Below are 22282 nucleotides of genomic sequence, written 5' to 3' on the forward strand. Positions count from 1 at the left end.
AGAAGATCTGGGCGACCTTCCGCGGCGTCGAGCGTCTTCGCGAGAACGCGAAGTGGGCCATCTTGAAAACCTATCCACGACTACCATGATGGAGTCGTAGTGCCTCGCGGTGCGGGTAGTCCCAAGACGAAGTCCATGCTCACGCGTCGTCCGGGGGCGCCTCGGCGTCGGCAATGGGGTATAAAGTCGGCGCTCTTCTTGACCTGCTTGGCCAAGGCACATACGGCACTGGGCAACTATGTTGCCAACATCGCGCTTTAGGGAAGGCGGTAGAATTGGCCTTCCATGGCGGCGATCGTCTTATCGCGGCCAAAATGACCGCTAAGGCCTCGGCGTGACATTCCCAAGTGAGGAAGTCACGTAGTGATGTGCGGGAATGCGCACAATCTGTTCTTAAAGAACAGGTATCCGTCGATAAGGACATAGTCCTTGTAATCCTGGGATGGTCCTCGTCGGACTTCGCGTTGATGGGGCGAAATCAGGGCAGTTATCGTACCCCTCTCGGATGGTCTCGAATCCCAAGACTGTCACCTTCATGGCGTTGAGCACGTGAGTTCTCGGCTGAGGCGTCGGCTCTGACGTTGTCCTTGCCCTTCTTGTGCTTGATGGCGAAGGTGTAGTCCTGTAGGTACTCGACCCACCTGGCGTGCCGATCGCTCGATTTCTGCTGCGAGTGCAGGTACTTGGCGCCTCGTGATCGAGAAGAGCACGAACTCCGATGATAGGAGGTAGTGTCTCCAATGCCGTAAGGCTTGGATGACGCGTAGAACTCCTTGTCGTGCGTGGAGTATCGAAGCTTTGCATCATTCAGCTTCATTGAAGAACTCCACGAGGTGGCCCTCTGGCGAGGGCGCCTCCGATGCGATACGAGGCATCGCATGTAACCTCGAACACTTTCCCGAAGTCGGGAAGCCGTAGTACCGGCGCTGTGTCATCATGAGCTTTATCTGCTGGAAAGCTCTCTCTGCTGCCGGTGTCGGTGACGACTCCTCCTTGAGGCGATCGGTGATGAATGCGGAACTGAAATTCGTATGAATCGTCTATAGAAAGTCGCCAGTCCTATGAAACTCCTAACGTCGTGCATGTTTGCCGGGTCGGCCACGGCGTGATGGCGGACCTTCTCGGGTGGCGGCTACATACAGGCGGACACGATGAACCCTAAGAAGGCAACCTCGGGCGCAAGGAAGCTACACTTCTTGGGGTGGGCGTGAGCTGCTCCTGCCGTAGGATGGTGCAGACCTGCGAGGTGGTCTGCATGCTCGTCTCTGGATCTGCTGTGAAGCGAGGATGTCGTCAGTAGGCGACCACGAACTTCCCTATGAAGCGCGCAGTACCTCGTTCATGAGGCGTTGGAAGGTACTGGGCGCATTGGAAGAGGCCGAAGGCATAACCCTCCACTCATATAAACCGTCCTTTATCTTAAAGGCGGTCTTCCATTCGTCGCCGGGACGGATCCGTACTTGATGGTACCCACTCCTTAAATCTATCTTGGAGAAGATAGTGGATCCCGCCATCATGTCGAATAGATCCTGCACACGCGGAATGGGAAAACGGTACTTGACCATTATCTTGTTGATGGCACGGCTATCGCAACACATGCGCCACGTGCCATCCTTCTTCAGCTAGGAGGCGGGTACTGCGCGAGGGCTCATGCTCTCTGAATGAGGCCCTTCCCCAAAAGCTCCCTCACTTGACGTAGCAACTCCTCGTACTTCGGCGGCTCCATGCGGTAATGCGGTAGGTTCGGAAGCGACGCGCCGGGCACCAAGTCGATGGCATGCTGTATGTTCCTCATCGGGGGTAATCCACTTGGTAGCTCTTCCGGGAAGACATCTCCGAACTCCGATAGGAGAGCCTCAACCTCTGGGGTGCGAGGGGTCACTGCACTGTCAGCAGGGACGTCAAGGGTGACGGCCAGACACATAGGTGTATCATCACCCTCGCGGCCAAGGTCGCGAGTGAATAGGGGTCCTCGGACTATCACTAACCCTACTGGTCGGGTCGCGGCCGGCTTGCTGGCCGACTTCGTGGTGTACGGGTGCCACGTAACTCGTCGCCCCTGGTGCATAAAGGAGCAGGTGTTCACGCGCCCTGCTAAGGTGACGTCGTGATCATATAACCATGGCCGACCGAGGATGATGCTACCCACCTTCATGGGTAGTACATCACAGTCGTCCTCGGCGTATGTGTTCACCTTCAGGGGCCGCGGCACGGCGCTTCACAGATAGTGATGAAGCGTCGATCCTGAACGTCGTACGGCGTGGGGTGCTCTATCGAAGTCAACCCTAAGCCGCTGACCATAGTATCTGAGATCGCGTTGATGCAACTACCGCTATCCACGATCACCTTACACGCCTGTCACGGGTGGGGCTCCTCGCGCCTCGATGATCTGGATGAAGCCTATCTGTCCATCGGGCTCCTCGTACTCAAGGGCGCATTCCTCGTTCCCGTGATAGTGGTCCTCCTGGGGTACGTCGGCTCCATCGCAATAATCCTGTTCGGTTTCCCCGACATCAATCAAAAGTGTAGATGGGCATTGGTGTGCCCGGTGCCCTCATCCTTGGCATTTGTAGCACGTGATGTGTGCTTGACTTGGTGCAGCGCTACGGGCCGGGGCATCGCCGGTCGAGGCCCGGGCTTGCGGGGTAGACCCCACTGAGGTGGTTGGGGTCGTTCCTTGGCCCCGGTGACGGTGCGACCGAGTGGTCGCGGGTAGGGTGGAACGGCGGGTGAAAGCCGAACCGTAGGAAATCGCGGAGTGGTGTGCGCGTTGGGCGCCGGCGTGTCGTCGACAGGCGGATCCATGTGTTCCACCAGGTGGTATGCCTCGTCGACCTCTGCCGGTTGGCAGTCAAGGACCTTGCTGCGCAAGGCGGGCCGAAGGCCGTGGGCGAAGAGGCCGATGATGGCGGGGTCCTCCACGAAGCGGCAACGCATCCGGCATTCCTCGAAAGCCTCGATGTACTCCGACACGAGTCGACCTTGCTTAAGGTCGAGCCACGAGGAAGAGTGTCATCTGGTACTGACGAGGCGTAATTGTTCCTTAGCTTCGCGCCATTTCTGCCACGACATGATGGGCTGTCCTCGTCGTTCGGCCGAGAATTGCTCATTCTCCCAGAAGATCTTGGCTTGTCCGTCAAGCCGTGTCTCCGCGTACTCGACGCAAAGGTCGTCATCCATCCTGTACCACCTGAAATACGAGTTCATTTTTGATTCCCAATCAATGAACTCCTTGGGCTTCCTCGAGCCCTCGTGAGGCGGAATGCGTCGGGCGCGCGCTCCTCTGGATGCGTGCACGATGCTCCTCGCGCCGGCGCTCGTCGTCATCATAGTGCCGCTCGGGCGCGGTGATCCTCGTCGCGGGTCCATGGGGCGGCGGGCGGGAATGGGTCGTGTCGCGATGCGTCCCCTTGGTAGGGCGACCATCGCGATGCTCGGTCCCAAGGCACCGGGTGATGTGGTTGTGGGCATGCACCGTCAGCCCGTAATATGGCGGGGTGGCGGCCGTGGTATGATCCTCGCGTCGTGCGGTGGCTCGTCGAACCGCGGACCACGGGAGGAACGGCGTTGAACCGGCGAGCGGATAGTCACGGCTCGGTCGCTCGTCTTGGCGTATAGGGAGATCAGGTCGAGCATAAGGGACCCGTCGTAGCCACGGGTGTAGTCGTCCCGCGGCGTGCATGTCCCAAGCGCGGACATCCTGTGGGTCGCGTCACGGGCTCCTAGCTAGGCGTGCGGTGGCGATGCGCGTAAAGCGGCGATCAGGGACCTCGTAATCATCAGCAAGGTCCGGGTCGGGGTGACCACGCGGTATTCGGGTCTACCAGCCCGTAAGGGCGATGGGGGCCTCGTGCAGCGGTCCGCCTCAACTCCGTGCTCGGACACTCGGGTGTCGGCGAGCATCCGCTCCAAGCGCTCCGTCCTAGCTGCCGATGCGCGACGTTGAGCTCCTTGGTCGTCCGGAAGTTCTTCTCTTGGAGGGTACTGGCGAGTGGCACTTCGTCGTCCTCGTCCTCTACCCCGTGCAGGGGTCGCTCTAGGGGAGTACTCGACGATGGGAGATTTCCCGTGTGGTCGTCGCCTCGTGGTATCCCGGTCTTCGTAGTCACTCGATCGGGAGTCGTCGAGGACGCGCGGTGTGCCGCGTGGGGAGTGCTGGGATCGGCGTAAAGCACCGGGCGATGCGGTGATTTCGATGCGCTGGAGCACCGTGGCGTCGGGTGGGACGGCGTGTCCTCGATATGGGGTAAGGTAGGTTCCGCCGGCCAGGCGGTTGAGGTCCCGAAGGGCAATCTCGTTGCCTCTCTCGTCTCGCGACAGTTCGACTCGTCGCGGGAGGTAGAAGCTCGCGTTGCGCCATCCGTCGCGGATCGGCGTCTCTGACCATTCCTGGGTACCGATATGGATGCACGTAAAATCGATGGATGCGATGCACTAGATGCGATGCGATGCGAAGTCGGAGGCGTCTTGTGGCGACCACAGCCTGGCTCTGATACCAATTTGATGCCAGACATCGTCTCAACGGCGTCGACCGTCACGAAGGAAGGAACTTCGGTGTCGTATCGCTAACTAATCGGGTTACGTCCACGGCGTCAACCGATGGATATGCGGAGAACAGAAATACATGTATGGCGATAACGGGCGATGGTTCTCTGACGGCAGTGCGTGCAATGCGCCGACAAGCTATGAGAGCCAACCGGAGCGGGGCGGGGTCGCCAAGCTGGGTTGAACCAACCCTCCAAGTCGTCCGAGGTGGGTCGGCGCGCCGCGCCGTCGAATGGGGTAACTCCCACTGGAATGCTCACACGCGTCGGGCGTCCATTCGTGCGGACAGGTAAGGCGCTGCGTCTTTGTTTGTCGTTCTCTCAATCTGTCCAACTCACCTATCTAACCCGGCGCGGTGGAGGCAATCTGAAAGAATACTGAAGGAAATAAATGGCGTAAAGAGGCTAGGGAAAGCAGAGTACCTTCGTCGCGCTGGCGGCAGGATTTCGCACCAACTGGTTCCAGAGGAGGAGTTGTGGGGCGCCGGAGGTTGACTGGTGCGGAGGCGGTTGCGCGCAGTCAGCGCGGAGCGTCACGAGGCGTGGTCGGCGGCGGTGGCGCGCTTGATGGCGCGGCGGCGCGGTTGGTGCGGCGCGGCGCGCGTCGGCGTGGCGGCGGAACGCGGTCAGCGCGGCGGCGGCGTCGCGGCGGCGGCGCGCGTAGCGCGCGCGGCGGCGCAGCGCAACGCGCGGCAGCGCGCGGCGGTGCGCTGGCGATAGGCGGCGCGCGCAGCGCGGCGGCGGTGGCGCGCGGCGGCGCCTTGCGCGGCGGTGGCGCGGCGCGCAGCGGCGCGGCGGCGTGGCGCGCGGCAGCGGTGGCGCGCGCGTGGCGCGCGCGGCGGCGCGGCAGCGGTGGCCTTGGCGGCGGTGCGCAGCGCGCGGCGAGCGCGCGGCGGCAGCGGCGCGCGGTGGCGGCGCACGCAGCGGGCGCGCGCGCAGCCGGCGCGCGCGGCGGCGCGGGCGCGCGGCGGCGGCGCAGGCGGCGGGGCGCGGTGGCGCGCGGCGTGTGGCGGCGCTCCCCTTCCTCTCTCCCCTTTCTCCTCTTCCTCCTTCTTCTTCTTCTTTCTCCTCTTCTTCTTCTTTCTTCTATTCTTCTCCACGACTTGACCCTTCTTCTCAAAATACCATTCTTCAAAAATTTAGGTCAAGTGAGGGGAAGCGCCCACCTCTTCCCCTTATATATGGGTGAAGATGGGCCCTTCCTTAAGTCCAAAAAAACAACAAAACAAAACAAGAAAGGAAAGGAAATAATGAAAACAGGCTTGTCAGGCCCAACATAAAAGGGGAAGAGTTCCTCATATGGGTCCTTCCCGCTACACAACACGATAAAAGCGGCGCTATAGAATAAAGTAACCGAAGGTGTAACGGTGTGCTCCGGTGGTCGGCGTCCGCGTCATGCCGAGTAACGGAATGCGGGATCCCGTGTTGCTGCGGCGGCTCATCGTGGTGGCTGGACTCGTCTCGGTGGCGAGCTGGGTAGTGCCGGCTCCTCGGGTGCTGGGTCGGGGAAGTCCTGCTGCTCCTCTGCTGCTGGCTCGATGACGTCCGATGGTGACGCGCCATCAGGGAGAGAGGGAGCGAGAGAGACAGCGAGATGAGAGAGATGTTAAGAAATGTGAGATGCCAATATGAGATGTAGAAGAGAGGAGTAGAGAAGAATAGAGAAGGGCATCTCACGATCTTCAATCAAATGGCATTCAAGCTGGATCAACATAAACGAACAGAAGGTAGATAGAGATTAGAGGATGGACAGGGCGACGGGCGAAGCCGCTGCCCTGGGAGACATAATAGAAAGAAAAGCCTCTAATGATCTATTCTATTACATAGTTATTTATAGGCCTCAATGTGAGCGTTGTGTGCTTGACCGTTGTCTACCCTCTGTTGAGAAATATCAGGAGTCGACCGTTGTACTGCTATTTTGAAATAGCAGCAGTCGATCGTTATCAGCGGAGTCGACCGTTTTCCGTCTCTTCCAAGTGGTGCATTGTTATCTCCATAACACCCCCCTCAAGGCCATGGTTGGCACAACCATTGGGCTTGCTAAAGAATTCATATAGGCTGGAGCTTCAGTGATGGGCAAAGCTGGTTAGGTCTAGGTCCTTATCAGTAGATAAACTTGCCATTGGAAATGCATCAGATTTCGCCCTCAGAAACTTGGGAGATTTGTGCTGGCGCTTGGCCATGTTGACGGGGATGAACTGAGAGTCCACCTCCTTCTCCAGCAGGCAGGTCAGAACTCGAGTCACGGCCGTAGACATGGTTGACCCGTAAACCTTCACCGTCGCCATTGAATTGACGCAGTTGCGGTAAATGATAGCTGGATAGAGAAACGGTCCGCCATAGCTAGAAGCAGCCACTACCCCGCATCTCCACCATCGCATCTAAAATTCCACATTATACCGGATCCCAAAGGATTCCACTCATGATTCTGATCTTTGTAGGGGGTGAATTTCGACTAGGGAAACTTTCTATCTGGGGACAATGCTGATGATAGATGGACATCATTAGATTCGATCAAAACTCCAGCAACTTTTGCAGCAAAATTTTGAACTCCTGAAACCCTCGGAAAGAAACTTTGCATATCATCCTCCGCCACCAAAAAGGTGGAGGGTTGAGAAACTGGGCAATCTTGACCTTTCCATCTTATAATAGGAGCGCTAATTTTTGAACGTCCAGAGTCAGAACATCCAATTTCGCCTGATGTGTTCAAAAGCCGTACACATGGGTACCCATCTTTGTTGAGATACATGGCCTTCTCGAGATCTAGAACTGATTCAAAACTTTTTTTTTTGACCCTCCTGAGGGAAAGCCACTAACGATGAGTTGACATATCACGAAGAAGACGCAGATGGGTCGCCGGTGCAACATGCCGGAAGATGGCGCTATTCGATCAAGAAACCTCTCTCTACAATCCCAGATCCAAAAGTGCCTGGATCGCCGAATCCAGAACCTTGCGATCAGCCTTCCTAGCAAGAAGTTAACCTCCTGCTTCTTCTTCAAATAAAACGGATATTGCCACTGATGCTGGCAAAATTACTGCAGAAAAAGAAAGAGCTCACGCCAAACAAGACTGAGAATTCGTTGGCAGATCTTGGTTGTGCCTCGGCAGCATAGCCACAGGATCTTGAGCATTGCCGCAAGGCATATGGCTCTGATACCATGTTAAGAAACATGAGATGCCAATATGAGATCTATAAGAGAGGAGTAGAGAAGAATAGAGAAGGGCATCTCACGATCTTCAATCAAAAGGCATTCAGGCTGGATCAATACAAAAATGAACAGAAGGTAGATAGAGATTAGAGGATGGACAGGGCGACGGGCGGAGCTGCCGCCCTAGGAGACATAATAGAAAGAAAAGCCTATAATGATCTACTGTATTACATAGTTATTTATAGGCCTCAGTGTGAGTGTTGTGTGCTTGACCGTTGTCTACCCTCTGTTGAGAAACAACAGGAGTCGACCGTTGTACTGCTATTCTGAAATTGCAGCAGTCGACCGTTATCACCGGAGTCGACCATTTTCCGTCTCTTCAAACTGGTGCATTGTTACCTCCTTAACAAGAGAGAGACAAAGAGATGAGGAAGAGGGGGAGAGAGGGAGCGAGAGAGACAGCGAGATGAGAAAGAGAGACAAAAAGATGAGGAAGATGGGGGGAGAGGGAGCAAGAGAGATAGCGAGATGAGAAAGAGACAAAGAGATAAGGAAGAGGGGGAGAGAGGGAGCAAGAGAGACAGCGCGATGAGAGAGAGGGGGGGAGAGAGCCACATAGAGAGAGAGGGAGAGAGCCACGAAGAGAGAGAGGGAGAGAGAGAGAGAGGTAGAGACAAAAAGTGAGAGAGAGAGAGAGACAGAAAGGTAGATAGATAGAGAGAGAGGTAGAGATTCAGTCAAAGTAGAGGCTTCGAAGATGCCCTCCATAAACTCCCCGAGATCAACTCCAATAACATAAGTAGGCGGGGGCGGCTCATCAAAGGAACAACCCTGCCGTTTAAATCTCTCTTTTATAACAGCCGTAAGATTCTTCCCCTTTGATTTTAATCCGTTGAACTGGGCTAAACTTCTCTCTCCAAGGCTTCTGATGTTATTTTTTGTTAGGAAAAGGATTTTAATGATTTAATATAATAGATATTTAATGAAATTAACTAAGCAGTTGAATATAGTAGTAATATATAGACATTTATTAGATAAATATGTGATGGAGTATATTAGGGATAATAAGTTTATAATCAAGGTAGAAGCCCAATAAGACAAGGAAAATTGGGCCCAATAACAGTTGAAGGTTATACATATCCAATGTAGCCTCTTTCTAAGGTATTCTTTTTGGTGCTCATTCTCTCTCTTCTCTTGAAAAATCGTGATCTCTCTCTCTCTCTCAACTGAAAGTTCTTGAAAGTTCTGGCTGGTGGTGAGGAAATTCAAGACTGGTGGACGTCATCATCTGCATGTTTGTGATTACTGATTCTTCAAGAAAATCCTGGTTAGATTGTTCCATATCTTGTTGAAGGTTCTTGATACCAATTTCTTGATTTCTTGAAATCAAGATACCAATTTCTTGATTTCAATTGAAATTAATTGACGTCATCATCTGCATGTTTGTGATTACTGATTCTTCGAGAAAATCCTGGTTAGATTGTTCCATATCTTTTTGAAGGTTCTTGATACCAATTTCTTGATTTCTTGAAATCAAGATACCAATTTATTTATTTCTGTTGAAATTAATTTGAGGGTTCTTGAAATTCATTGACTTTCGTAAGTTAGAATCTAAAATCAAAATTTGAACATTCATAATTGGAAAAACTGATTTTGATCTTGGATTTCTGAAATCTAAATAACAAGTTGTTTTTGGTTTCTTGATTATGTGAAATCAAATATAAAGTCTAATTGAAATCTTGATTGATAAAGATTAAAGATTAAATCGCTTTTTACTACATAGTTAATTGATATAAAATTCAATTCGATTTTGATGTTTGCAATTATTTGAAATCATATAACCAACTTTCTTGGACTTCTTGATTATTGAATATATTGACAGCTTTAAATCTATTTGAATTCTTTGATTAATTCAAATTAGTTTTGAATTCGATTTCAAAATACTGGAATATGTTAGGCGCCCTAATTCTAATTGATTTTAAGTAACGTTCTTGAAATTTAGTTTTCTTCAGATATAAGAAATTCAATTAAAAAATTATTCATTCATCTTGTAAACTTGAATTTGAATTTTACATTGGATGAAATTTAAATAACTATCTAAATTGATTTCTTGAATGCATTAACTCGCAAATTCAAATACATTCGATATCTCCCATATATATATATATATATTCGATCATAATTGATATACCTATTGGATTTGAATTGATATATCTTTGTTATAACTGATCAGATTTGATACTAGTGTTTGATTTAAATTGATATCATCTAACTACATTGGATCAGAATTGATATAAGTGTTTGATTTAAATTGATATCATCTAACTACATTGGATCAGAATTGATATAACTGTTTGATTTGAATTGATATTTTCGAAATCACATTCGATCAGGATTTACACAGTGAAATTGTTTGATTTAATTTGAGATTTCTGAATCACATTCGATCAGACTCACTATAATTACTTTATTTGAATTGATATTTGTTAAATCTTTAACTTGAGTTAAGACAATTGATCTTTAATATTGATTGATCTGATTGTCTACTTTGAATATTTCTGATATCAGTAAACATCAATTGATCTCATTGGACTATCTTATTACAATTGAGAAGAATTATTACCAGTTGATATAAGTTTAGATTTTGACTGCATTTGATCATATCCATTGGTAGTTGACATCATTTGACATTTGATACACGATTTGTGACTTGAAAGTTGAAAAACAGAATTTAGGAGAAAACTAGGGTTAGGAGAAAAGTTGACTTAAGGTCAACAAAGATATTGTCATTATATTGCTTTTCAGGGAAGTGCATTAACAGGAGAAAGATCACATCCACTTGAACACGGGATGGTGGCCTGAGACGTGAGGACTTCGTCAGCACAGAGTGGACTGAGGAGAGGCTCAGAACGTTGCTGGAAGCTGAGAAGGCACTCGATCGAGGTCGAGGAAGACGTTGGCACCGAGCAAGTGTTTTTAGTGTGTGATTACTTGAGATCAGTGCGAGCGATTGTGCATCGCGAACAGTTTTTTTCACTTTGCATTTGCCAAAGTGATTAGTGGAGTCAGGGCGACTCCTCGGGTGAGGCGCGGCTGCAGTAAGGGCACATTAGTGCCTCGAAGCAGGGTAAAAAATTATTGTCCCTTGAGTGAAGTAAGAGAGAGTTAAAGAAGAAATTTATTGTCTCTTAGTTCAACATTTTTCTACGAATTGGAGCAGAATCAGATTCAGAAAGCTCCATACAAACTCCGGGGAGGTCCTTCTCTGAGGAGGAGACGTCGGAGAAGACGCCGAACGAGCTCTCAGAGGAGCTGGTTCAACGTCTTATTAGAAGCATATTCCACGGGCTGAATCAGACATTGGGAAGGGGCAACGTAGACCCATCAAACTTCCTTCCAGTATTGACGGAACAGGATATAATAAAATGACGGGCGATGATATTTTATTCCTGGACGCGCGTTGAAAAGGACAGGCCGCCGTATTTTCTGGATTACACTATTAGCGTCTAGACTACTATAGAGCGTGGGGCGGGAGGACAGTCTTAACTCCCATATGGGAAACGTTAAAATACTACAGCATATATAGTTTAGAGGCGTCGTTTACCTAGCTCGACCTTACTTGAATAGGATCTGTTCTATAGGCTCGTACAGCTGCATCCTTTAGCACAAAGGAGACAGACCACCAAGTCTGGTTGATGAGGCGTGACATCACGGTCAGAGCGTGAGTAGCGTCGCTCTGTGGCTCGCGCCAGCGGCCGCAGTGATGCAGATGATCGTTCCCCAGCCCGCCCTTGCCGGCGGGCAGGGGACGACCGCGGGATTGTTTGACAGACTCCCTCCTCCCTCTCTTTTTTTCCTTTTATTCTTTTTTTTGTTTCTCAACTAAATTGCTCCTTTCTTTCAGAATTATAACCCCCTCCTTCCTTTTTCCTCCAACTTTTCCTTCCTTTTCTTTCTGCATTAAATTGCTCCTTTCTTTCAGAATTATAACCCCCTTTTTGTCTACAAAAATAATCACAAACTCTGAAAATGGGTCTCCCCTCCTTCCTTTTTCCCACTACTTTTCTTTCCTTTTTTTCTTCTTTTTTCTTTCTCCACTAAATTGTTCCTCCTTTCTTTCAGAATTATAATCCCTTTTTTGTCCACAAAAATAATCACAAACTCTGAAAATGGGTCATCTCCATTTCACAGTACTCACTCCCTCCCGCCCTCCACAGCGTCTCAAGCCAGCACCAAAAAACAGACCACCGAGTCGTCGGAGGAGGAGATAAGATGCATATATATATCACATTGTTCTCCCCTTTGGATGTCCATCATTCGCATTAATCGGTAAATACTGTCTAGTATTGACATACCTCTCTGTTTTACTCGACCCACTGTCGAGTACTCCAGGAGTATCTCGCCTCCTATTGATAATCACCCCCTAAAGAATTTCAACTTCCTGGTCACCATGCCTCGTGGGGACGATTCTTCCTCATCGCTAGTATCTATATATTAAGCTCAAAAGCCAACAACCACATAATTAAAACCCAAATTTTGACTTTAACAGACTTGTCTTGAGCCTAAGTCAACCCCTTTTTGACTCGGATCACATTAGTCCAATCAGCTTACCCGCTATGCATTATCGTCTGCCCCGACGTACTTTCTTTGCGTTATAAACACAAGGTTTTTAAATAAAAAGGAAAGTTCTCTAGTAAGATGATGAGTGTGGGTCGACCCACCAAGAGCAAGCTTTTGACTTTTAAAATCCTTTATTCAATCGTCCTAGATCAAATTGGACAAATAGTGAGGTAATAATGAGAATACTACTCGTATCCATACATCAATCCCATCCATCCGTATCAATATATCAACTTCTAATTTATCCATCATCTCTTTGATATCTCTAAATCTCTATCTTTTTAAACATATTATTATTTGTCACCTTCTCATGTCCCGCAACCCTCTCTGTTTCTTGGCCTATAAAATACTCTTTCTCATCCCCTAATCAAAATTAAAATTCATTGATTTCCTAATCACCGTTTCCAATCATTTAAGACTACTTCCCACATCAATAGAGTGGCGTACATCCCAAGTTTTGATTGTGAAGATAAATAAAAAATTTAGAGAGGGTATTTTTCCATAATAACCTCTAGGAAGTTGTTTAATATTAACCACAATAAAACTATGAGATATTGACACATTAATCCAAGTGAGGAAAGTAGTTATGGAAAGAAAATAATGAAGAATATTATATACATTATTAAATTACACGCATCATTTCATAAACCATATCTCTATCTTGTATTATGATGGTAAATATGGGTCATTTCCCTCTCTGACTCACTCCCTATCTCTCTCTCTCTCTTGTTTTCTGTTGACTTTTGTCCTCTCTTTCTCCTCAATAATCCTCTTTCTTTGACTTTACTCGTCCACTTGTCCTTTCTATATTTAGATAGACTTGTTGGTTCTCTCTACCTCCAGCTATTATTGTCTTTTCTACCACTATCCTTCGTCACTCATTCTCTCTCTTCCTCTATTCTTTTTAAACGTGAAATTGTACTTCTCTTGAAATCTCTCTCCCTTAACTTTCTTTGCTGATAATGGAAGTAGCATGAATACAATATGTCAAGCTTCTGTATAAAATGTTGAGCTTAAATTACAGAAACAACCTCATTTCTATGATGTGGGTGAATTCCACTAAGAGTCATCTTATTCACAGGTCACTATTAAGTTTCAAAATTCTATCCTATGAAGATAAGATATGGCTTGATGTTCCTCTTATGAATGTAGGGTGTTTTCTGCAGACCTCCCTAGGGTGAAGCAGGAGAAGGTCAAGGTGGAGGCACAGAAGGTCGCGTGCTGCAGATCAACGGCCAAAAGAGCAGGGACAAAAAGGAGAAGACAAACCGCTCACACTGCATAGAGCCCAGAAGCAGCAAGTTACAGAGGTAGTTCTGATTTTCGGAGAATACAAAGCTTTAGAAAGTGTAGACAGCCATGGAGAATGATGTGCTCATAGTCACTGCACCCAAAGAGGAGGCCAAGAAGCCAGAAGTCAGGGCTATTGAGATCATCGGCTGAAAGATATTTTGTCTGGTCTCTCCTCTACCACAGATGAGTCTTTCTCAGTAGGGGTCATCATGTGTAAAGCAAAAAAATTAGTTTCAATGTCTAAAAATTTTGTCTTTTGGCACTGCCTCATGATAAATAACAAGCGATTTCATCAAGGATTTGCCTAACCATCCCCTCTTTCATGCTCCCTCCAAATAATTATACATTTTTCAGCACATGGAAGCACCAAACCAGCTGTGGCGAAGGGCCTCCAAACTATATTATCCCTTGATAGACAATAAAATGAGTTAATGATGGAAATCATAGTGCGATTAAATACCTTGCTTGAACTGGAGGTTTCAATAAATGTGCATTAACTCAATGAATTTATTTATACAGTATACTTTATTGTCCCTGAACTTTAAGTTTAACTATTGTTGTATGAACACAAATTTATTAGTACAGGGTGTTTAAATATTTCTTGTAAACTTGAAGATTCTGTAGTGTAGTTTTAACTTAATACGTATGTTCACCTCAACAAATTCACAGAGCAATAGATTCAACGATGTGTAGTCACTAAATATAAATTTTCATTTCTTATTTCTTTGGTGAGATGGGACTGGTTTCTATTAATCAAGTGACTGATAGGCATCTGGAATATTTTTGTGTTAGACTTATTGCATGAAAAAATTGGTATCACCATTGAGCAAAGAGTAGAGATTATGCTTCCTACTTTCGAACCTCAAAGAACTCAACCTTCAGTGTTGTGTTTAGTTATTTATAATCTACTTGGGGGTTGCATTGAATACTTAATCAGATTAAAGATAAACTGGTCTTATGTAAAATGAGAGATCTATGGCAAAATATTAATGATGCATAGATCCATTGTCCTGTGTGTGGAGGGGAAATTAAATACCAATTTGCAATTTTCATCCAAAATTGGATTTGGACGAAAATGGAAGGTAATGTAATGTATACAGGCATTTCACTATATCTGATAAGAGTTATTAGGGTTGTAAATGAATTTTGGATCGGATGGTATGAAGCACGTGTCCAATTTAGGCATTTGATATTTAGTATTGAAAGATGAGTGTCTCTTTTCACCCTTAGTGAAAATGGAATGCATTTTTATTCTGAACTCAAATTTGTATATTATGTTCTCAGTTTTATTTTTGATGTAAATTTAGGCATTTTTATATTCTGTTCTCAGTTTTAATTTTTTATATTTTTTGATGTACCATTAAAAATTATGCATATTAATGGAAATACAGAAGTTTCAGAACATTATTATGTATTTAAGTGGATAGTGTGCCTTTGAGATTGTATTCAGATCTCAGGAAAGCGTTTCTTACCTTTCTGTTTAGCATTCTCTTCCCCCCCCCCACATCAGCATATGCAGGCTGCCAAAATCTTATACATTTTTTTAAGTTTAAGTTTCGATAATAAACTATAAGTATCCATCATCCTGAAGGGAATCTAAATAATTTACTGTAGTATGAACCATGTAATTAGTGAAAATTAAACTTAATGGAGTTTATGGAAATACCCAAATAAACACACATATTTATTTTCCAAAGTATCTAATTTACAATAATAAGATGATTGTCTACATATTCATAAATGTTCCAAGAGACAATGGATGAAATATTTTCTACACACATAGTGCTATTAATTATCGAATTTTGTCTATGGTAAGATGAGATATACATAAATTTTAATCCAAAAGTTAGAATTATGTGTCGGAAATCTTGTTATGGAGCCACAAATTTTGAGAAAAAGCATTTGGGCTTCCCATCAACCTTCTCTATTGGGCCAACATTTTAGAACAAATAACTTGTTTTTATATAAAACATCTTTCTAAGTAAAAAATATATATTTCTAAAATAATCCAGACAGTATATGTGTGAAGAAAATAGTTTTAATTAAGAATTTTAATTTGTACTTTTATAAATTAAATATATATATTTTCAGAAATTATTTAAGATGCTTTCTCAATTATGTCTTTATTTTGATTCCACCATGAGTCACCACCCAAATTATTGTACAATTACCAATCATTGAAAGTCATTAATAATTTATGCACGAAATGGCGAGGCCATGATGGGCCACGAATCTCCTATGCCATGCTTTTTCTAAACTGCAGGGACAGAACATAGCTAATTCTATGAGATATAGGAAAAGAGCAAATATTAGGAAATAAATGTCAAGTGTAGCTTTCAACTTGAGACTGATTGATTATGATTCATTTAAATATTAACTGGACATTATGCAATGAAATCACCACCTTAACAATATAAGCAAATTGTTATGAATTTTGGAAGACAAAGTTCAAGTTTTTTGGCTTCAATAACTTGTTTCTCATTGGATGATGGAGGTTTAAATGTGAAAGGGTAATGAATTAAAGTATGAGAATCGCACAAAAAAGTAGGGTTGATAAGAAGAGCAAAGGAGTCAAACAGGATGAATATTTAGAAATTACTTTTTTTGTAGGTATTAAGAAAGAGTGCATTGCATGCCTTTTAACAAATAAAGGTAGATAGATTTAATATGGTATATTCAGAATCTATTTTATTTATGGTGCCATTATAATCTTGGCAAACAATTCTGAGTCCGCTCCTCTCATGTGTTTTTTTTATCCGACATCAAAGAAATTGTAATGATTTTGAACAACACATAGGGATGAAAATCAAATTTATTGGATATTATAAAGTAATTCTCATTTCTCAGTACGTGGTGTATGAAATAAAATATTTGATTGACTTTTTAGTCATGGATTTTATTGATATCCCCCAATATTTTTCATATTCACACTGTTTTCTTCATCTGCCTGTGATCGCTATTTTTTTTTGAAAGTTGTATCTCATTATGGAAATTGAATCGCAACATATTTATTTCAATTCCTGAAAGATGCCATCAATACTTAGGGATATGTGATTGGTTGAGGCTTAATAAATTGAAGGATGCATGGCATAAACATGTTCTTGCATAGCGATGAACATCACCTAACTGAAATCTACTTTAAGCTCACAAATTTATAACATAAAATTCTATAGTGCTGGCATTTCTTCTCCCACTTATATTTATTTAAAAATATGAGCTTGGAATTTCTGCAATGTGAATTGGATTAATTCTAGGTTATGAGCACACAATGAATAAAAAAATATAAATCAGTAGCCATCATGTGTGTAACCCCTTATTGAGTAGTAAACAAAGCTGTGGGATTAATTCATAGATAGGGGACTGAGCAAATCCATGATACTATGATAGGCGATATTGTATTCTAACGGGGACCTTATTCATCATAGTCAATAAATTGAGATTCATCCATTGCTGGTGGAGTGGAAGAAGAAGAAGCAATATGATAGATTGGAGGAAAAAGAAGAGCGGACAAAGAAATAGATAAGAGGTGGATTCACAGAGATGAATTGAAAGGATCATATTCTCCTTAATTATTGAAAGCAGTTCAGGTTTTACAGTTATATAAGGGTTTTCTAAGTACGGTTGGTATTAGCTTGTTACGAGTGGTTGTACAGATTGGAGATTAATTGCGGCCTCGAATCATTTCTGCCAGAGGCGGATCTGGGGTATAGAGCAGTTGGAAGTGGACGGATGACTGTCTTGGACAGACGGAATGGGACTAAACAGACTTCCATTAAGTTATCTGTCCGGGGCATTTCGGTTCATCCGATTTGTCATTCGTCCCAGTTTCGTCATCATCACAAGTCCGTCATCAGTCCCATTCTGTTATCAGTCTGTTACAGAAAATGAAACGGATAACGGACGTATGGATGACAGAACGGGGTCTTCTTTATATACATATTATGTTTTATGCTAAATCCCCATTTAAAAATCTGAATCCCAGATCTGTTGATCGTAAGTCCTAAATCCCTCATTCTACCCCAAAATGCCATCACCCGAAGTGGACATCCTTCTTCTCTGTCATCGCTCGCTCAAATTCGGGAACTAATTTTGTTTGGAAGAAAAACAGGTGGGGATTTCTGAGAGTAGAATACATGACGCTTTCCAGAAGCTTCTAGCTCGGGGGTAAATTTTTCTTTCTTGTCTGTTTGATCTATTAGTTACTTTTGAATTATAAGCGTTAGTTTTTGCTGGTATTCGAGAGTAAGACTAGTTGCTTTGTTTCGAGAATCCTTGCATCTACAATATGCATGTTTGTGTTGACTAACTTTCACTTAAATATAATAACTTTTTCAATTCAGCATTTGAGTTCTCATTGATCATATCCTACATCCACATTAGTCAGTTGCTGAGTTTGGGTTGAATCTAGTCGCGTTATGACACTGTTTTTACCTAATTTAAATGTGTTAAGTCTTTCCCTGCATCATATTAATCATCAATGACCTAATACTATGTAGGCCCGATAAGGGCCTACCCATGTAGGCCATATAGGCCTGCATCCTCTTTTATGAAGCGCTTAGTGGCTTTCTATAATCTAGGCCAATGAGGGCCACTATGAGAGATTATCTCTCTCTCTCACTATCTATATCACTCTATCTCTCCTATTGGGCCTATATTAGCCCATCTACCATTCTCTCTCACATACCCTTTATAAGGGTTGTATGGAACCATGACATCAATGACCTAATGAGAAAACCCTAATTTATCTCTCTATCTCCAACTCTCTCCTTCTTCCTTCCTCTCCATCTCCATCTTCTACGTGGTATTAGAGCGTAGGTCGATGACCTACGGTATCTTCCGTATCGGCGTCCAGGGCGGCGGAGGTTTTCCCCTTTGCCGCCCTGCATCTCCCGTCTGCTCTGCATCTCTCTGGCGAACTCTTGAACCGTTGCCAGAAGAACTGTGCATCTGTCCAACCGTGTATCTCTCTATTGCATTTCTCATGCTGGCCGTCCTCCCTACGCGCTTGCCATCCTCCCTACGCGTTATCTGCACGCCGCTCTTCCGATGTGCGTGCACAGCGCGCGCAGCCATCGTGTGCGCCCAGAATGTGCTTGATCTCTCCACCCTATGTCTTCGCCCTCTTCCTCGCTCTGTACCGTCGGAACTCTCGGAGCTCTGCGGCAGCTCAACAATGGCGATTTCCTCCGCCATAGCTTGTAATGTCGCCTTCTCGCCGCTCTCCTACCGCAAGATCAACCTCTCTCAAATTGGTGTCATTTCTGCCTCTCGAAGTGTCTCAAAATTGCCCAAATTTGCTGCATTGTACCTCCTTTCAAATTCCAGATCATCGCAATTTGTCGTCATTCGCGCCAGCACAACTACCTCAGCACCTTCATCTCTGGCTGAGCCCTGGCAAGGAGCGGTGCTAAAGCCTCTGGCCGTGCCGATCTTGACCGGAGTCATTCTCTGGTTCATTCTCGTGCCTGTCGACGTCTCTCGCGAGGCGTGGAAGCTTCTGGCAATCTCCCTGGCCACGATCATCGGGATCATCACGCAGCAGCTTCCCCTCGACTCGCTAGTATTGACCAAAACGTTGACCTTTGCAATGACCTTCTCCGCCTTCGACGATCCAATCCCCTGGCTCATCGCTCTGACCTTTTTCTTCACACGCGGGTTCATCATGATGGGGCTCGGCAGCCACGTGGCTTACCAGTTCGTGTCCATGTTCGGGAGCTCGTCTCTCGGGCTTGGGTACAATCTGGTGTTCAGCGAGGCGTTGTTGGCGCCTGCTATTCCTTCAGGCTCTACCAAGGCTGGTGGAATCTTCCTCCCTTTGGTTAAGTCTATTTGCATTGCTTGTGGGAGCAACGTTGGAGACGGGACTGAGAGGAAATTCGGGCATGGCTGATGCCCACCTGCTTCCACACTTCGGTTATCTCCTCGTCTATGTTCTCGAGGACCCTCTCTCCATCGGCATTCTCTCTCCATCGATGCCCTATTTCTGTCGACATTCTCTCTCCATCGATGCCCTCTTTCCGTCGGCATCCTCTCTCCATCAACGCCCTCTCTCCGTCGGCGTCCTCCCACTGTCGCCGAATCACCGAATCCCTGCCCGCAAACTCGCAGGGAAGAGGGAAAATATCATTCCATCCTCCATCAGTTTCTCTCCATCGAGCGGCAGCTCCTCATCGGTGGCGATGCTGTCTTCATCATTGGCAACATCTCTACCACATCAGTGGCACCTCACGCCATCGCCGACATCACTCCATCTCGCCGGCATCATATCATCGGCCACGTCTCCCTCATCTCGATGGCATCTCCCTTATCTTGGTGGCGTCTCCATCATCATTGACGTCTCCATCGGTGACATCTCCACCATCATCGGCAACTCCATCCTTGGGCGGCACCTTCATCATCATCTTGCCGCCTCCGGCCGCCTCGGCCTGCCTCGGCCACCCCCCATCGCCTCGGCCACCTCTGGCCACCCTCAATTGCCTCAGCCGCCCCCCGCCGCCTGTGGCCTGCCTCAGCCGCCCTAGGTCGCCTCAGCCGCCCTCAATCGCCTCAGCCTTCTTCGGCCACCCTCGGTCAACCTCGGCTGCCCTTGGCCACCGTCAGTTGCCCTCGCTCTCAACCACCCTTGATCACACTTCAGCCGCCTACGAGCCCATCGCCACGGCCTCCTGTGCCATCGCCATCCTTGTCAAAGCACCCGCCATCTTTATCCGGCAGAGCACCCGCCATCCCCATTCGGTGGAGCACCCGTCATCTCATATGGCTGAGCACCCGTCATCTTCATTTGGCGGAGCACCTGCCATCTCATCCGGCGGAGCACCCACCATCATCGTCTAGTGGAGCACCCACCCTCTTTATCTGGCGAAGCACCCCCTATCATCGTCCGGTGGAGCACCTGCCATCTTTATTCGGCGGAGCACCCGCGATCCCCATCCAGCAGAGCACCCACCATCTCATACGGCAGAGCACACACCATCTTCATTTAGCGGAGCACCCGTCATCATCATCCGTGGGAGCACCCGCCATCATCATCTGGTGGACCGCCCGCCATCTCATCCAGCGGAGCTCTTGCCATCTCATCTGGCGGAGCACCCGCCATCATCGTCCGGTGAAGCACCCACCATCTTTATCTGGCAGAGCAGCCCCCATCCCCATCCGGTGGAGCACCCACCATCATCATCCGGTGGAGCGCCCGCCATCTCGTCCGGCGGAGCACCCGCCATCCCATCCAGTGGAGAACCAGCCATCATCATCCGGCAAAGCACCCGCCATCTCATCCATCTGAGCGCCGCCATCATCGCCCGGTGGAGCACCTGGCATCTTTATTTGATGAAGCACCTACCGTCCCCATTAATCGTCATCTTTCGTCATTTCAATCGGTGGCAGAGTCATCATCCTCGACGGCGTCATCTCCATCGTCGGTGACGTCATGTCTACATGCTCTCGCTTCCATGTTTCAAGCTGGACATGGATGTCCATGTTCCAGCTTGGGGGTACTGTTTGAGTATACTATTTAGGCCCGATAAGGGCCTACCCATGTAGGCCATATAGGCCTACATCTTCTTATATGAAGCCCTTAGTGGGTTTCTATAATCTAGCCCAATAAGGGCCACTATGAGAGATTATCTCTCTCTCTCACTATCTATATCCCTCTATCTCTCCTATTGGGCCTATATTAACTCATCTACCATTCTCTCTCTCACGTACCTATACAAGGCTTGTATCGAACCATCAAATCAAAGACCTAATGAGAAAACCCTAGTTTCTCTCTCTATCTCCATCTCTCTCCTTCCTTTCTCTCTCTATCTCCTTCGTCTACATGAAGATTGCAGGAGAAATTCAAGATTTCGAGGCTATTCAGCGCTGGGAAGGAGATCAGAAGTGGAAAATCAGGGAAATTTTGTCCAAGGGAAGCTGATTCAGCGACATCACCCTCCATAGCTCTTTTGGAATAGCATCCAGAGATTGTTCATGAGATTTATCATCCTCATGCGATCCATCATCGGTTGATCTCACGAAACAGCGAAGCCAGGTTCTTCCTGTTTCTTAATGAGATCGAACTCCAATCTTTGATCAGTTCAAAGCTCAAGTCAAAGGAGAGATGTGGAAGATCCAAAAGCCTCTCTGCTATGGCCGCAACCTTGGTCAGCTTTGAGCTGAAATAGTTGCACTAAGCAACTCATGCCGCGCGGTATCTCCGCCCGCGTCCTCTCCCTGTCCCGCATCCTCCTCTCATATTTTCTTATTTATATTTATAATAAATTTGTCATGCATAAAAGTCATCCGTCAGTCCCCGTCATCCGTTCGTCATTTTTGTCATTTATCATCGGTCGCAGATGGCAGAGGACTAAGAGCTCTCCATTCAGTCATCCGTCCGTCGCTCCAGACAATGACGGATGACTATTTTGAACAGACAGATGACGTTTCGTCATCCGTCCGTCGCTCCAGACAATGACGGATGACTGATTTTGAACAGACAGATGACGTTTCGTCATCCGTCCGTCGCTCCAAACGATGACGGATGACTGATTTTGAACAGACAGATGATGTTTCGTCATCCGTCCTCCAGATCTATTGGGGCGCTTGGTTGTCTGATTGGTCGTTCTTGACTTTAACCACTTAGACGACAATAGGTTTTAGAAAGTATGAACATTCTACTGCTTTCGATGCGGTTCCAG

The 22282-nt window shown here is 46.7% G+C and overlaps 1 non-coding gene across 1 annotated transcript; it reads left to right on the forward strand.

Moving 5' to 3' along the window:
• The first annotated feature begins 11303 nt into the window (after window positions 1-11303).
• On the forward strand, window positions 11304-11528 carry LOC144715966 (small nucleolar RNA U3). Its single transcript, XR_013584790.1, has one exon. It is a non-coding gene; the product is annotated as a small nucleolar RNA U3 (small nucleolar RNA).
• Window positions 11529-22282: the final 10754 nt, after the last annotated feature.

This window comes from Wolffia australiana, chromosome 19 (genome assembly GCF_029677425.1).
Source record: "Wolffia australiana isolate 7733 chromosome 19, ASM2967742v1".
Lineage (NCBI taxonomy): Eukaryota > Viridiplantae > Streptophyta > Magnoliopsida > Alismatales > Araceae > Wolffia > Wolffia australiana.